Source organism: Eriocheir sinensis, chromosome 37 (genome assembly GCF_024679095.1).
Source record: "Eriocheir sinensis breed Jianghai 21 chromosome 37, ASM2467909v1, whole genome shotgun sequence".
Classification (NCBI taxonomy): Eukaryota; Metazoa; Arthropoda; class Malacostraca; order Decapoda; family Varunidae; genus Eriocheir; species Eriocheir sinensis.
Genome location: NC_066545.1, coordinates 10,721,571 through 10,734,001, shown reverse-complemented (window position 1 = coordinate 10,734,001; position 12,431 = coordinate 10,721,571). Strand labels below are relative to the sequence as shown.

Sequence of the window (12,431 nt, the reverse complement as noted above, 5' to 3'; positions counted from 1 at the left end):
TTTTTCGATCGCATTACTTCAGTCTTCGTATTCCACTAACACTTTCATTAACACACATTACACTTACTCATGCCTCGCTTTTTATTCTTCATTTCTTCATTTTTCAGTCATTCATCGCCGCATTGTTTTCATTATTTTCCATTCTGTGATTTTGTTTTGTTAAATTCCTATACATCTTAACACCTGTTTCTACAATCCCTTATCATTCCACAACAGTCTACTTTGTATTCCCTTTCATTCCTCTTTCTTCTGTCTTTATTTTGTTTATTTATATTTTTTGTCACATTCTTCCTTTATCACCTAGTATTTCTACAACCTTTTATTTTCAAGTAATATTATTTTCCTATTAATTCTTCAGTCTTCTTTCCGTATTTTACTTATATATATACTCTTGTCATGTACACCCTTTTAACGCTTTATTTCATTTCAACAAGTCTTATTTATCTACAAGACATTTTTCTTCTTTTAATTCCTTTTTCTTCCGTCCGCATTTAACTTATCTATACCTTTTGTTGTCATATGCACATTTAAACATTCTATTTCATTCCAGTAAGTCCTTTTTTCTATATCAGACACACTTTTCCCGCGCCCTTTCACACCTTCCTCTTTTTTTATGATTCGTCCTCTCCACCTTGTAGCTATGCAGTGTTGCCAAGTCAGCCGCTGTGCTCCTAATGACAGTGTTGCTAAGTTTCTCCATCAGTCAAGGAGAGAGAGAGAGAGAGAGAGAGAGAGAGAGAGAGAGAGAGAGAGAGAGAGAGAGAGAGAGAGAGAGAGAGAGAGAGAGAGAAGGGGTGATGGAGTATACTTTATCAGATCTGGTTTGTGTGGTTTTTGCGTGTGTGTGTGTGTGTGTGTGTGTGTGTGGTTTTTGCGTGTGTGTGTGTGTGTGTGTGTGTGTTGGTAATGAGTCACAGCTGAGAGAAAGGGGAATTGTTGTACAGGTATGGTAATGATGATGATGATGATGATGATGATGAGGAGGAGGAGGAGGAGGAAACCTAGCAACAATTAAGAGCAGGTAAAAGGAGACGTTTTCTGACTTATAATGAGGCTTCCTGTTTTGTGGACCGACTTCATAATGTAAAAGAAGATGAAAAAAAAAATAAGAATACGCGTTTATCAGTCACTCTATCTAACTCACGTACCTCTCTTCCTCCTCCTCCTCCTCCTCCTTCTCCTCCTTTCTCTACTCTCTTCTTTTTATTCCTCTCCTTCTCTTATTTTCTTCATATTTTCCGTAAGTGGAGAGGAAGGAGAGTGAGAATATAAGTTTGTTTGTCACCCTATCTAACTCACATACCTCTCCTCCTCCTCCTCCTCCTCCTCTTCCTCCTCTTCTTCATTTCTCTTTTTTCCTCCCTTTATTCCTCCCTTTCTCTCTTCTCTCTTATTTTCTCCTTATTTTGGTGGATGGTGGAGAGGAAGGAGAGAGAGAATGGAAGTTTGTCAGACCCTATCTAACTCACGTACTCATCATCCTTCCCCTCCTCCTCCTCTTCCTTTCTCTTTTTTCCTCTCTTTATTCCTCTTCTTCTCTCTTCTCTTATTTTCTCCTTATTTTGGTGGAGAGGAAGGAGAGAGAGAATGGAAGTTTGTCAGACCCTATCTAACTCAGGTACTCATCCTTTTCCTCCTCCTTTCTCTTTTTTCCTCCCTTTTTTCCTCTCTCCTTTTCTCTCTCCTTTTCTTTGTCTTTTCTGCAGAGGGGGAGTAAAGAAAGAGAGTGAGAATATTCGTGTATCAGTTATTCTTTCCTCTTTCTCTCTCTCCTCTTCCTCTTCCTACTTTTCCCCCCTCATTTTCTCCTTCTTTTCTGCCGACGGAGATTAATAAAGGACGAGCGAGAGAGAATATACCCTTATCAGCCACTCTGTCTACCAATCACTCTCCTCTTCTTTCTCTCTCCTTTTCCTCTCTCTAGAAAATGCACCCTTCTTTCTCTCCTCTTTCCTTTTCCTCTAGCTAGGCCATACACTCTCCTCTTCCTTCTCTCTCCTTTTCTTCTATCTTGCATACATGTATAGTCTCCTCTTCATCCCTCTCTCTCCTCCCCCTTTTCCTCTTCCCTATGTTTTTTTTTGTGATGTAGAAGGAGGAGGAGGAGGAAGAGGAGACGAAGAAGAGTTTTATTGCCGTCATTCGTTTTGTGGTGAAGCGTCAATACATTATCATCTGCATTCTCACACACACGACAAACAGGACGTGAGAGTCAGCTGCGGCGAGGGAAAACCCCGCCTTATGAATGGATTAAACACCCCACACTTGAAAACTTAATATGACTTGTGACTGAATGTATGAAGCGTCCGATAATGACTCTCCTGCTGGTCATGGGTTGGGTTGGGTGAGGTTAAGAAGCATTATCAAGCACACGGTAAGAGGCAACTTATATACAATGTCAACAAAGAAGGAGTTATTGTGTTTGACCTAATATCGCTTGCTTCTCACTGGGACGAATGCTATGTTGGGTGTAGTAATCACAGTGTATTCTTAGACTGATGTAGTGATGTTATGTTAAGAAGTTATTGTGTTTGAGCTAATATATCTTGCTTCTTACTGGGACGAATGCTATGTTGGGTGTAGTAAGCACAGTGTATTCTTAGACTGATGTAGTGATGTTATGTTAAGAAGTTATTGTGTTTGAGCTAATATATCTTGCTTCTTACTGGGACGAATGCTATGTTGGGTGTAGTATGCACAGTGTATTGTTAGACTGATGTAGTGATGCTATGTTAAGTGTAGCCACAAACACATGACAAAGGAGAGCTAAATGCACTCTTTTTTTAATTTTCCTTCGTCTTTATATGCAGGAAAATCATACCGTTTTAGATTTTTTATTTTCGCTCACCAATGAACTATACGTGAAATGTTTTTTTTTATATGTATGCATTTTTATTTATTTATCTATTTTTTACTTGTTTATTTGCATTTATGTACTCTTTCCTTCATTTATTTATGCATTTATCTACTTGTTTGCATATTTAGTGTTGCATTGCGGAGGAGACGTGAGTGTTTGTCGATATCCTATAAAGTTTAGTATTGTTGGCATTGAGGTGAAGAATTTTCGTGGTTGTGGTGGTGGTGGTTGAGGAGATGGTTGCGGTGGTGGTGCTCCTTGGTGGTGGTGGTTGAGGAGATGGTTGCGGTGGTTGTTGCGGTGGTGGTGGTGGTGGCGGTGGGTTCATGCAGTCTGTCAATGTTTCCCAGCAGTACACGCTCACGTTCTGCAATGTCAACGCTCTTTTCACCATCAAATTGCCACGTTTCACTTTAATGACATACCGTACAGGTGTTGAAAAGGAGACAGGGGTAGGTGGGCTGATTAATGGGCACGGTGGGTGGTGGTGGTGGTGGCAGTGGTGGAGATGGTGGTGGTGATAGTGATGGCAGGGGATATATGGGTGGTGATGATGGTGATGGTGTTGGTAATGATGACAGTGGAAATATGGGTGGTGGTGGAGGTGGTGGGGGTGGTGGTGTAGATGGGTGGTGGGGGTGGCGGTGTAGGTGGGTGTTGGGAATAGTGATGAAGGGATACATAATGCGGAGTGGAGTTGAAAGTGTCTCACCAATCCACACTATGATGGAGTGGGTTAAGGAAGTACTGGGGTGGAATTCTCAGACGCTTCCACCTTCCACATCAACCTCTTCCAAAGGGGCCAAAAAGGAGATTATTATTATTTTTTTTACAGCAGAGGAGTCAATTCAAGGACATAAAAAAGGAAACAAATGTGAAGAAAAAGCCCGCTACTTACTACTTGGGTTTTCATGAGTATTTTTTTCACATTCACGGTACAGAAGAAGGGTCACACTACCACCAGGGTCATCAAACTACCCCTGGAAATGCCCAAAACGCCTACGAAAGCCTTGTCAAATATGTGCACTTGGACGTCGAAAGGTTTGAGAACGCGGGACTTGGTAGGAGTTAATAGGACGGGAGGTGAAGAAAGTACAGGTAGGAGATTGATATAGAGAGAGGTGAAGGGGGATCTAAGAAGAGCTCGCGGCATTGAGAAAGGATCGGTACAGTATAAATAGAAGAAAGAGGAGGAATAAGAAGTGAAGGATAGTGACGATAGGAGAAGAAGGAAGTGCAAGAAGGAGAGTTGAAGGAGGAATTTAAAGGAGCTCGCAGTATTAAGAAGAAAGGATTGAGAGTACATTAGAAGCAAGAGTAGGAACAAGAAAGGGAGGGTAGTGACAATAGGCGATGGAGGAAGTACAAGAAGGAGTTTGATAAAGAGAAAGGTGAAGGAGGAACTGATAGGAACTCGCGGCATTAAGAAGAAAGGATTAGCACATTAGAAGAAAGACTAGGAATAAGAAATTGAGGATTAGATTGAAGGAGATGAAGGAAGTCCAAAGAGGAGTTTGCTAAAGAGAGAAGTGAAGGAGGAACTAATAAGAGCTTGCAGGATTAAGAAGAAAGAATTGGTACATTTTTAGGAGAAAGAGTAGGAATAGGAGATGGAGGATAGTGACTCTAGCAAGATGGTGAGAAAAGGAGAAAAAGAAGGAGAAAAGAAAGCAGGATGGAGTAGTGATAATGAGAGAGAGAGAGAGAGAGAGAGAGAGAGAGAGAGAGAGAGAGAGAGAGAGAGAGAGAGAGAGAGAGAGAGAGAGAGAGAGAGAGAGAGAGAGAGAGAGAGAGAGAGAGAGAGAGAGAGAGAGAGAGAGAGAGAGAGAGAGAGAGAAATTTTTCTCTCTTTGTCTCTCTTCTTCACTTACACGAAACTTCCTCTCTCTCTCTCTTTCTCTCAATATGATTTTCTCCATTTTTTTTGTGCAAGTTAGAATATTTGTGGTAGTGGTGGTGGTGGTGCCGGTAGTAATTGTGGCGGTGGTGGTAATAGAGAAATAGGATTGGTTCTGAGAAAGGGGAGAGAGAGTTTTCTTATAGGTAGGAGGTGAACAGTTTGTGGTAGGGGCGAGTAAGCTTGGAGGCGAAGGGAAGAAGCGAAGTGGTATGTGTGCAGTGGTGAGGCCCTGGAGAGAGTGATTTAGACGAGAGGAAGTGGTTATGGGGGGAAGGTTATGGTAGTGGGAGGAGGGGAAGTTAATGTTAAGGGAGTATATGGGGGCAAAGGAAAGGAAAGAAAACGTAGATTACTATTATTATCATTATTAGACTTTATTAACAAAAATCTCTCCAAACACAGAACACATAAGATACTAAAAAACAAAATACTATAACAATGAAAACAATAAAAAAAATACACTTACAATTATTATTTTAGAGATTAGGAAGGTATGAAGGGGTTATGGAAGGGTATAATGTATTGGAAAGGCAGTATATTGTAAGGAGATTGAATAGGAACGCAATTAAAGAAAGAAATTATTGTGGGATGGCCTCGGGAAGGTTAGGAAGATACGAAGTTGCTATAGATAGGTTACAGTGTATTGGAAAGGCAGTATATTGTAAGGGGATTGAATAGGAACGAACATAAAGAAGGAAGTAGTAGTGGGGGGGATATAGAAAGAGTAAAGAAAATATGAAAGGGTTATAGAGAAGTTGCAGTATTTTGGAATGGCAGAATATTGTAAGGGAATTGAATGGGGCCGAAGATAAAGAAGGAAGTTGTATTGGAGAGGATCTAGAGAAAGTAAAGAAGAGAGGAAATGATTGGGGATCTAGAAAGAGTAAAGAAAATATGAAATAGTTATAGAGAAGTTGCAGTATTTTGGAAAGACAGAATACAGTAAGGGAATTGAATGGGGCCGAAGATAAAGAAGGAAGTTGTGTTGGAGAGTATCTAGAGAAAGTACAGAGAGAAAATGATTGTAGGTGGTTAAAGTATATAGTCGGTGCAGTTTATTGTATGGGAAGTGACTCAGAGGCGAAGGGAAAGGAAGAAGTGATAAATAACAATCCAGAGAAAGTAAGGAAGAGAAAAGGAAAACAAGTGACAGCAATGACGGTTTAGAGAGAGTAGGGGAGAGAAAAAGGAAAAAATGATGGCAACGATAATTTAGAGAGAAAGTAAGGAAGAGAAAAAGAAATATGATAGCAAGAATGAAGTACAGAGAGAGTGAGGAAGATAAAAAGGACGAAATGACAGCAATGATGATCTAGAAAAAAAGTGAGGGAGAGAAAAGGAAAAAATTATGGCAATGATAATTTAGAGAGAAAGTAAGGAAGAGAAAAGGAAATATGATAGCAAGAATGAAGTAAAGAGAGAGAGAGAGAGTGAGCAAGATGAAAAGGAAGAAGTGACCGCAATAATGATCTAGAAAAAAAGTATAAAAAGAGAAAAAAGGAAATAAATGACTGCAATGCTAATCTAGAAAGAGAAGGAAAAAGAAGGGATTATGGAAGGAAAGTAAAGGAAGGAAGGGCCGTTGTTATAGATTAGGTGTTAGAGAGAGAGAGAGAGAATAATGCATGTTTACGTAAAAGGAGTTACCAGTAGGAGTTCAGTGGGGAGTGGCTGAAGGGAGTATTAGTAGAAGTTTAATAGGAAGGGAGGTGAAAGAAGTACAAGTATTAGCTTAAATAATGTGAATGAGGGACTGAAAAGAGCTCGTAGTATTAACAAAGAAAGGATTGACACTACATAAAGAGGAGGAGGAGGAGAAGGAGGAGGAGAAATAAGAGATAGTCGTTGGAGGAGGTTACAATGCATACGAGGTTCAATATAGAGTAGTGAAGGACAGGTAAGAGCATTAATTAACAAGGTATCGTAGGTAGATGAAGAACATAAAGAGGATTAGAAGAGGTTGAGGAAGCTTTTAGAATATATATAAAGGATAATGGAGAAAGAGGCAGGACGAGAGAGAGGGAGAGAGTAGGTTGTGTAAGGGGAACAAATAGGGAAGAAAGTAATGGGCGTTTCCTTCCTTCCTTTTCTCTCTTTCTCCCTTCCCTTCCCTTTCCTTCCCTTCCCTTTCCTTTTTTGCTGCTCATTTTCCCACCTTCCTCTCCCTTCACTTCCTGTCCCTTTTCCACCAATCTTTTCCTCCCTTTCTTTCTTCTTCCTGCTTGTTTCTTCCCATTCCTTCCTTCTTTATTCCTCTTCCCTTAATCCCTTCCTATCCCTACCCATTTTTTCTCTCTACGTTTCCCTTTTTCTTCCTCTTCCCTTCCCTTCCCTTCCCTTCACTTCACTTCCCTTCCTACCTCTTCCCTTGTTACCCTTTCCCTTCCCTCATATTATCCCAGGGCTTAACTGTGTGTGTGTGTGTGTGTGTGTGTGTGTGTGTGTGTGTGTGTGTGTGTGTGTGTAATGTAGACAGACAGACAGAAGGGAAAGGAGAAGGGCGTTAACTGATATAGCACGTAAACACACACACACACACACACACACACACACACACACACACACACACACACACACACACACACACACACACACACACACACACACACACACACGTGACACTTATAATAATCATCGGTGAAATAACACAAACGAACCCCTTTCTTTTCTCTCTCTCTCTCTTTCTTTACCTGTGTGTATGTGCAGGTGTGAAAGGTAAGGTAGGGAGGGAGAGAGAGGGAGGGAGGGAGGAAGGAAGGGAAGGGAGAGAAGGAGGAAGGGGTTTTAAGAGGTGAAAGATAGAGGTAAAGATAGAGAGCGTAAAAGAGAGAAAAGACACCCCGAGGTAAATCAGAAGGACACAAATTTTTACCTTTGTTAAATATTTGGTGTGGAGGGAAAAAGAAAGATATTGAGAGAGAGAGAGAGAGAGAGAGAGAGAAGAGCCCTGGTAGAAGGAGCAAAATTGGTGTTGTTATTGAGATGCGGCCTCCTCCTCCTCCTCCTCCTCCTCCTCCTCCTCCTCCTCCTCTTCAGTAACGTGGAGGGAAAGTGGAAACTGTAATCTTAAGAGAGAAGACAAATGGCTGCTAGATGATGCAGAGAGAGAGAGAGAGAGAGAGAGAGAGAGAGAGAGAGAGGAGGGGGGGTTCAAGACGATGGTTAGACTTAGATGGGCTGTCGTTGGAAGGACGGGAAAGTCGCACTGATGTCTGGCTGGGCTGATGGATTGCGTGGGTGTGGAGTGGGTGGAGGAGGGGTTGGAATGAGTGACAAGAGTGTAGGTGGGAGGGGGGGCTTTGTACGTGTGTGTGTACGTGTGTGTGTGGCTGACAAGAGAGGTTGAAAAAAAGGAATTATGGCTATCTATTACAATTCCATTCTCTTCCCTCACCCTCCAACCCGCCCATTTACAAGCTCCTTTCCTTCCCTTCACCCACTCTGTCATCCATATATTTCACCTGGGTCTGTAATTGTGTGGTGATGGGTGTGTCGGTGTACGTGGGTGTAGAAGAAAGTTTTATGAGTCTGTTTGTGTTTGTGAGTTTGGACTATTACGAAGCTGATGAAATAGAACAATATGCCTAATCACTATATTCATACATACATACATACATACTGTTAACATATTTATACCTACATTTATGATGCTAATTCACACCCATATTTACTTGGTTATATGGATAGGTGATATTAGGTTTTTCTTACTGTGTGTGTTGGTGTGGGTGGATCAGTGTAGGGTGGATAGATAGATGTGGGTGGATAGGTGTGGGTGAGTAGGCTTGGGTGGATGTGGGTGTGGGTATGTGGAGGGACAGTTTGGGCAGTGAGAAGTAATTTTAAAGGAGTGTTAGTGACTGAGGGTGTGAGTGTATTTTTATCTTTTTTACAGCAAAGGAGACAGTTCAAGGGTATAAAAAAAAAGAAAACAATAATAAAAAAAAAAAAGCCCGCTACTCACTGTTCCTAAAAAGAGCACAGAGGAATGGCCGAAAGAGAGGTCAGCATAAGTTGTGTTAGTGTGTGTGTTTGTGTGGTGGGGAGGGGATGGGTTGTAGCGTGTAGGGGGGGGGGGGATGAGTGAGTGACAGTTTAAGCAATAGGAAGTAACAGTATTGAAGTGATAATGTGGGAGAAATGTGAGTGTGTCAGGAATTGTGTTTGTGTGTTTGTGTGGTGGGGAGAGTGGAAGGGGTGGTGGTGGGGGGGTGAGGGGGTAATTAGTGGAGGCAGGGGAGCGTTAAACCAACACGTCAGAGTAATTTCGTGTAATGAGAAATCTCTACATTCTCCTATCACCTAATTGCCGCCGTAAGACAACATAACGGCCGCCTTCATTACTGTAATTACTGCCGCCTCTAGGCCTACCACCACCACCACCACCACCACCACCTCTACTACCACCAATACTACTACTACTATTACTACTACTACTACTACGACAACTACTTCTACCACCACCACTACTACTACCACTATTACTGTGACTACCGTTATTACTGCCACTACTACTACTACTACTACTACTACTACTACTACTACTACTACTACTACTACTACTACTACAAATGCACTTCCTATAATTCTTCTCCTTTCCCCCATTACATTATTTTGGGTCTGATCAGAATAACAAAAACAGACGAAAAAAAAGTCCCCTGGCGTTCCTAAATAACTTTGTTCCCTTAAGTATATAGGTAAGGGAAAGTAGACGGAAGTGAACGAATGGAGGTAGAAAGCATGCATAAAAGAAAATATTAAGTGGGAGAGAGAGAGAGGGATAAGTCGTAATCGGAGAAGCAATCATAAAATCTATACTGCACAATGATCTGCTTTCCTCCATAGTTTGATTACAGGTAGAGAGTACGTAGCAATAGTAGTGGTAGTAGTAGTAGTAGTAGCAGTAGTAGTTGTAGTTGTATTAAATAATTGCACTGGAGATTTCAATGCTACCATAACTAGTAATCCACATTCAGAGAGAGAGAGAGAGAGAGAGAGAGAGAGAGAGAGAGAGAGAGAGAGAGAGAGAGAGAGGTCGTAATCGGAGTAGTAATCATAAAATCTGTACTGCATAATACTGACTTTCCACAGTTTGATTACAGGTAGAGCGTGCGTAGCAATAGTAGTAGTAGTAGTAGTAGTAGTAGTTGCATTAAATAACTGTACTGGAGATTTCAATGCTACCATAACTACTAATCCATACTCAGAGAGAGAGAGAGAGAGAGAGAGAGAGAGAGAGAGAGAGAGAGAGAGAGAGAGAGAGAGAGAGAGAGAGAGAGAGAGAGAGAGAGAGAGAGAACAAGAAGAGGGTTCTCAATTAAAAACGAAACACATTGGCATTCGTGGTCTATATTCAATACTCCTCCTCATCCCCCTACTCTCCCTCCTCCTCCTCCTCCTCCTCCTCTTCCTCACTCTCACTCCCGTCTGCGCCTCCAGACAGACAAACTCTCTCGGCTGAACGGAAATAGGGTTATGGGGTCCCGTGTATGCGCGCGCGCGCGCGTGTGTGTGTGTGTGTGTGTGTGTGTGTGTGTGTGTGTGTGTGTGTGTGGCACGTGAGGGCGGTCTTAATGAGTACCAGTGAGAGGACGGGACGGGACGGGGCATGGGAGAGGAGGAGGAGGAGGTGCAGGAGGGGCGGAAGACATGGTTGGGCAGGTTGATGAAGGAAGGGTTGGATTTGAGGGACTGAATGGGGACGAGGGAGGAGGAGGAAGATTGATTTCATTACTCCTGGCAAGAAGAAGAAGAAGAAGAAGAATTACGGAAGTTATAGTAAAAGAGGAAGTTAGTTAAAAACGGAATAAAGAGAGAGAGAGAGAGAGAGAGAGAGAGAGAGAGAGAGAGAGAGGATGAGACGAAGACGGAAGAGGAGGAGGAGGAGGAGGAAGATTGAGTAATGGGTGATGCAGGATAGGAGTAAGATAGGAAACGAGGGAAGGAAGGGGGAAAAAAAAAGGGAAGGGGAATAATAATAAGAAGAAGAAGAAACAAAAGAAAGGGAAGATTAGCGTAGACTAGTGGAAGATGGTGATGGAAAGAGTGAATGGAGGAAGAGGAGGAAGGAAGGGAGGCAGAAGTAGGATTGGGGGGATGTGGAGATGGGTCAAGAAATGGAGAAGGGGGAAGGGATGGGAGGAAGGAGGGCGAAGGGAGGGGAGCGGAAGGGAAGGGGTCAGTTTCTTCCGGTGCCAGAAATCGTGTTGGTATCGTCCTAGATCTCACGAGTTTCTTTTTTTTCTTGCGGTCACTGTTTGTTCTATTTTACTGTTTGATCCTTAATGCTGTTTGTTTTGTGGTACTGTTTGTTCCCTCGTGTTGTTTGAGTCAATGTTTGTTACTATGGCGTGTTTGTTCTCCCGGTCTGTTTGTGCTGTTTGGTCTGTTTGTCGTGCTGTTTGTTCTCCTGTTATGTTTTTCCCTTTTTGTTTTATCTGTTTTGCTGTTTTATGTCCTCCTCGTCTTTTTTTCTTGTTATCTTTGTTTTCTTTTTCATCAATCACCAGTTACTTTTTTCCTGTTCTTGTTGTTCTTGTTCTTCTTTCTTCATCGTAACAATATCTTTCTCCTCTTCATTATCCATTAATATCCTGCTCCTCCTCTTTGTTCATTTTGCTCTATTCATTATTTTGTATTACTCTTATACATGACGAACAATATGACGATGATGACGATAATAACAGAGAACTAAGTATAGGATAGAAAGACGGGGAGGGAACAAGAGCAATATCAGTAGTAGTAGTAGTAGTAGTAGTAGTAGTAGTAGTAGTAGTAGTAGTAGGTCATAGGGAAGGCGAGAGAGAGGGTGGAGGGAAAGGGGACGTGAAAAGAGATTGGTTAGGGTCCAGTCGCGGCATTCACACACAGGTAGGCTTGGCGAAGGTAGAGAGAGGGAGGGATTAGTGACGCCTCTCTCTCTACCTTCCTATTTACATATCTATCTATCTCTATCAATCTACCTACCTACCTCTGATCTATCTCTTGAAGTACAGATTTTCTAGTTTTCATATTTTTTTATCGTTTTATCTTTCTTTTTTTTTTTTTGTTATATGTATCCAGTTTTGTTTTTATTTTTCCATTCTTTTTTTTCTTTTTTCTAACTCATTGGCTGACTTTTAATGGTAGATGAATGATTTATTTTTGCTTTTTTTAAGGAATCTAAGTATGTTTGTATTGATGTTTAACTACTACTACTACTACTACTACTACTACAACTGACACTACTACTTACTGCTACTTTCTAGGAGATTTATATATTTAGAGTTAAAATACGTGCACACTTATGTAAATACAGGTAAAATACAGGTAAATACAAGGCTACCTGTTGGCCGCCCTGTAATAAGGAGGTAATGAGAGAGAGAGAGTATAGGTTAAATGATAGAGAAAAAAGAACAAAAATAAAGAAGAAAAATACCAAACTGAGGAAGTAGAGGTAAGGAATAAGTCTAATAGAAAAGAAAAACAAAAACAAACACACAAACCGACGAACAAACAGGATAAGGCTTATTTGTTTGTGCTGTCGCCTTCTTGTCTGTCTGTCTGTCTCTCTTTCTTTGCTTGTCTGTTTGTTTGTTTACCAGCAGCTTAAAGGTGAATCTGTTTTCGTTAAAGGTTCTCTAGATAAAGGGTTGACGGTTTCTATTTGCGAAGGTGTGTGTGTGTGTGTGTGTGTGT

At 41.4% G+C, this 12,431-nt stretch overlaps 1 protein-coding gene across 1 annotated transcript in view; it reads left to right on the top strand.

The window, feature by feature from the left end:
* The window catches only part of LOC127008188 (TRIO and F-actin-binding protein-like), a 68,647-nt gene that overhangs the window by 943 nt on the left and 55,273 nt on the right, over positions 1-12,431 (top strand). The gene's annotated exons all lie outside the window — the stretch shown is intronic.